We start from the raw sequence: 5,507 nt of genomic DNA on the forward strand, positions 1-5,507 counted from the left end.
GGAGGGTAACATCCTCTATATTAAAAAGGTTAGACAAAGTGATATCAGGTTTAACTATCAAAATATACTGCACTTTCCACATGACAATGGTGAGCTGACAAATCAACCCACAGAAAGATCTTTGACAAACTAATACAAATTAGATTTCTTGCTTATCTTTGTTTTATATCATGCTCATATCTAAGTAAATATATCTGATTATGGACTGTCATCTCAATTTATAGACATCACATTGGATTTTGAGAAACTATCATGGACATTTTAAACTATTTTCTTAAATTGTATATGCCAAACATTTTAAAAAAAACACCTAAATATTGCCATTCTTTATTTCTGCATAGAAAATGTGAAATGTTCCCAATTCAACATGTTCTGTAAATCTAAAGGGTAAGGCATCAGATTATGGGAACGATTACCAGCTATCATTGGGCAGTGCTGCAGAGAACGTTGCTTGAAAATACAAAAATCTTTAAGGATATTAAAACAAATGACTCCTTATGCTCAGGGGCATGTGGGCTTGTGAGGCCTGCAGATACGCTGCATGCTACAGCAGAGACAGGGCCAGGCAGGTCTCTCCAACAGGACAGTGGACTTGTGACCCAGGCAGGCTTGGATGATAGCCCCGCTGGAAAAGGCTGACGCAGGGAGTCCATTATTGCCCCTGGAGGAAGCTGAGGATTAGAACACCAAAGAATTTCAATAAAAGAAGTGTCTGTTTGGGGGTCGGGGAGGGGCAGAAGGATAGTGGTGGGTTGGGGTTGGGGGGGTCCCCCTCATTGTCCCAACAGTGATTGAGAGCAAGAGGAGGGGAGTGGGACGGCATTGTGTTCGCAACTCCTCTGAAGAAGGTGGTTATTAGGGGGGATGGCTAAGGAGGGGTGAGGGATGGGGAAGGCTGTTGACTCTTCATCTTGTGTGAACAAAGTCTCTGGCACATAGCCCTCTTCTGTCCCTCTGTCCTGGACTCCCTTGTTTACGAGTGCCATGAATTCTGTCCCTCTCGGCGGGGACCCCCACCACCTCCAACCTGCACCGCCGCACATTGTGGGGCTTAAGTGCCCTTTAATTAGGCCGCCTCAGTGTCCGGCTGAAGACCGCTGAGGGTTTTAGGCTCTTCCCTGTGGGACCTCGCTGAGCGGCTCATACAGCTTCCCTCACACAGCGCAGGGATGAAGTGTTTGCTGCTCTAATGAAAAAGGTTTATTTGGGGGGGAACAGCTCTTGTCGTCTTTGTCCCCTGTCTTAAAAAGTCCTGACAAAGGCGTTGATATTATCCCTAACACTCTCCCATTTCCAGGACACATTAGCGAGGATGCTGAGGTGAGGCAGCAGTCCCTCTGCTACCGCATGACTTCCAAATTCTCTCCAGACAAATCATGACATTAGACACGATGCACTTTCTGTGCAGACGGAGCACATAGCACACTGGGTCATGACTATCTGGTATTAATTTATCAGGCAATTACTTCACAGATGGAGCCAAATGAAAATCTGGTTCGTGGTCATGCAATTAGAATGGGAGATTTAAATTTGCCACATGTGAAGAGAAGCGGGAATTCATGCAAAAATATGTAAAGGAGCGTACATTTAAATAAATGCAACTCATAAACGCAGCCAAACAGATGAACAGCTTTGTCATTGTGATGGAGCACATTTCATTATCATAGCAGCAAAAAAAGAAACCCACAGGATCCAGAGAATAATAGGAGAGGCATTGGGAATTTGCAAACTGCTCCGGCAAAATGAGTAATTTCTGGATGCCCTATTGTGTGAAGAGCTTACAGGGTGAGGGCTCTGAAAGGAAGAGGCAAAGGAAGGATATAAACATGGAGGCAAGTGAAATAAAGTGAAAGATGGAGGGAACGAGACGGAGAAGAATGAAAAGAAGTTTGTGAAGGGAGCAGGGCGGGATTGGGCGTGTTCAGAAACTTTTTCGCTACAGCCCAGTGTGTGTAGATACCCTCCTAATCCTGGTTTTATTGGCTGCCTGTGTCCAGCCATGCTGGTCGGATTGAGTAGGGAGGGTAGAGTGGTGGGGGGGGCAAACACATGTCCTTCTTTGTGGTAATACGCTGATTAGGCCTGAGAAAGAGCCGGACCTGGTTACGGCCTTTTCTCAGGTAACCGTAGAAACCAGCTCAGTAGGGGTGCGCAGTGTGCCCCCCCCCCCCTGTACACCTAATGATGCAGACACACAGAACAAGGCCTTCACTTGCAGAGGTTTGTACAAAACACAACAAGTGTTGTTGAGGACTGTTCATTTTAGGATCAGTCCCTGGAGTTCACAACTTAAAGGGATAGTTTGGATGTTTTTAAGTGGGTTGTATGAGTTACTTATAGTCAGTGTTTTACCTACAGTAGATAGTGGTCAGCAGAGTTACCACACAATGTACAGCTGTGGAGGGGGGCGCAGCCAAGCGTATTTTAGACACCTAAAAGAAAGGCCCAGTAAAGACAAAAAAGTTAAGTGCATTCAATATTTTGAATATTTGTACAGTATTACGCTGTCAGACAGACTTTCCAAAGCCACCACATTCCATTGAAAAACCCAAACCAGTCACAGTCAAACTAACTGGTCCAGGCACCAGTAGACCAGCAACTCCTGTGTTTTGTGTAATTACTGTTTGTGTCAACTGAGTTTGGTTGCATTAAAGAGAGCAAAGTAAACTGCTTAAGTTCCCATCAGAAAGGACAGTCGCAGCAAGGTAAAGTGATGAAAATATAAGAAATATGGCGTAAAGTTAAACCAGTATAGATGTTTTGTTGGTGGGGTTTTCTTTAGAAAGGTAATATATATTTTGGTGCTGTTCGCCTCCACAGCAATAAAGTACATTGCTTTCCTTCAATGCTGGTTCACCTGTCTGTGAGCACCATCAATGGATTATATCCCATCCAACCCCACAAAAACATCCGAACTATCCCTTTAATTGCTGTTGACTTTCCAGACAGTTTGTGTTGCACTTGTGGCCTCGACCTGAGAAACGTGGTTTCAATGTTGCTCCGATGTAGACCGCAGACTGATTCCTCTGCCTGTGCTCATAAATTAGACCAATGTCACATTCCCCCCCCATCCATCCCTGGCCCTGCGCACCGTCAATAGCTCCTGCAGAGCAAGTGTCGTCCAAATCCCAGAGCTGAGCTCGGCACATTTCTGGCGATGCTGTAACATATGACAATGTTTATGATGGGAAACAGACCTGCCTCATTGTCAGCACCACGATGACATCTTGACTCGAGGCAGAGTCATCTTTATTGGTACAATGCAGAAGACTCCCCACCACGACTGGCAACAGTGCAGGCTTCATAGGAGCTCCACAAAGATATCGATCAATTATTGTCACATTTAGAGGCTCGGAGGACCCCCCCCCCTCCCCTCTCAAACAGGGCGGTAGGTCGAGTGCTGCTCACTCACTGCCTGTTTCCCTATCTTCTTTGTTATGGAGGAATAAAACACAGAAGGGGCGGTTGAAGGGGGGCCCTCCACTACTGACCTCCAGACTGTGGTCACTGAGCCCTCTCCCCACGGTGGGCACTCAGCCTCCTCTCTGCAGAGTGCACGCTCCCAGCCCCTGCTGAGCGACCTTCCAGCCCCCTCAGTCCACCGAGGCTCCCTCACGCCCTGGAGATCCTCAGCAGAAGGATTGCGGCCCCCAGGCAACACACAACAGAGGGACAGACAAGGGGGATCTTTTTTATTTCAAGTATAAATACTGCTGAAACAGTTAAAACAACAGTGAACGTGCGATATTTGAGTCACCTGTCACTCTAACAGCATACTGAACTGAATCTGCAAAGATGGTCAACTTATTGAGGAGATTATGGACAGAAACAAAACCTAACTATTTGCTATTTTCAAACAAAAATGACAGAAAAATCAGTGTTATAGCCCCTTAAAATGGAGATGACTGCCAAACTAAAGAGTTAAGAAGGGACCAAAAAGACCAGCTTTATAAAGCTGGGATGGAACATTTTTTATATTGTGTAACGTTCTATAAACCATTTGATAAATTAAACAAACAAACGTCTAGATGAATTAGTAAAATAACCTTCAGTTGCAAAGATGTACAGGTATCAAATGTTTGTAATTGTGTACGGGTGAAATGTTTCCTGAAAGTCAACAAATAAAATCTCATTCATTTTTTTTGTTGCTACAATATTAAATCAGGATGACACCAACAAAACATCTCTTACTATTATTGAACTTATCATCACTTTCCTCACTTGGAAACAGATCTCCCAAAGGCTGGCTTCCACATGGCTGCACACACTTAATCTACAAATCTGTCAGGTAGTCCATCTGGTCTACTTACTTGTTCATGTATTTCCAATGAGTGTCACATGTTTTAAATATGTGGTTTAAAAAGCCTTAAAGTGTAGTTCAAATTGAATGAATGAAATAAAAAAAGCAGAGTTCTCTGCTACCCCTGACATAAGTCTCTTAAGGGCAAACAAACTAGTAGAAAACTGGCCGATACATCTGAATAATCCTGATGTGAGAAGTGTCAGAGCCTCACGGATCATAAAAAGTGATGTTCTGTGATGTATGAACTTCATTCTGATGAACCCCTTCATTACTGGCTTCAAACGGTCTCCTGCAGTGGTTGTTAGTGGTCATTCATTCCATGAGTGCTAATCCTTAGAGACAAAACTCTCAACAAGATTGTTATCACTACGTCTGGCTCTCTTTGATCTCTGCCGGCTATCTTGTTTGTATTCGTCCTGATCAGTTTCCTTGTGTGTGAATCAAATGCATGCTCACTTCAGGCTAAGTCCATCACAAGTGTCCCACCCTCCTCCTTCACTCTATCTGCCTCCCTATCCTCTCGCCCCCCTCCTCCCCCCCGTCCCACGGCTGCTCGCCCCGCAGCCCATCAGAATGACAATAGTATTGATGTCAAATGTGTCGCCTTTGGGCCGCTGAAGCATATAACCCTGCATGCCTGGCCCAGCCACCACCACAGTTTATGGCTTTATTGTGTCCCCTTTTATGTCCCCCCCTGTTGGGGTGGGAGGACAACAATTTAGAAAATGCACTGTATATGTCCCTGTGAGTCGGACAGAGATTATGTGTGTGTGTGTGTGTGTGTGTGTGTGTGTGTGTGTCTGCATCCGAATCAATTAGTCAGGACGCAACCCCTAAAAATCAATGTGTCAGAACGAACGTCAAACCCTGTATGGAAGAGAAAAGGAGAAACTGGCCTGCATCTCTTCACCTCCAGCCACTATTTTTTTTTTCCAATGATCACACATGAAACAAGTTGAGTACCAACTCTGCTCTACCTTTCTTCATGTGTCCCTCCCTCTCTCATTTCCCTCCCTCCCTCTTTTCACTCTTTCCTTTCTTTTCCACATTACCAGGGGGTGGCGTGTGATTGACAGATGGGAACGAATAATAATTTTTTTTTCGTAACCTAAGGCCATCTCCTGTGATTGGCTTGCCAGCTGACATCTCCAAACCTCATTCCCCCCGCCTCTCCCCCCCTTTAATATTGGGCCTGTGGATGAGG

At 45.0% G+C, this 5,507-nt stretch overlaps 1 long non-coding RNA gene across 1 annotated transcript; it reads right to left on the reverse strand.

Moving 5' to 3' along the window:
- Positions 1-313: 313 nt before the first annotated feature.
- LOC117547060 lies at positions 314-3,553 on the reverse strand. Its single transcript, XR_004569115.1, has 2 exons — positions 3,492-3,553; positions 314-671 (listed from the first exon to the last, which is right to left on the reverse strand). It is a non-coding gene; the product is annotated as an uncharacterized LOC117547060 (long non-coding RNA).
- Between the last annotated feature and the right edge of the window lie 1,954 nt (positions 3,554-5,507).

Source organism: Gymnodraco acuticeps, unplaced genomic scaffold, assembly GCF_902827175.1.
Source record: "Gymnodraco acuticeps unplaced genomic scaffold, fGymAcu1.1, whole genome shotgun sequence".
Taxonomy (NCBI): domain Eukaryota; kingdom Metazoa; phylum Chordata; class Actinopteri; order Perciformes; family Bathydraconidae; genus Gymnodraco; species Gymnodraco acuticeps.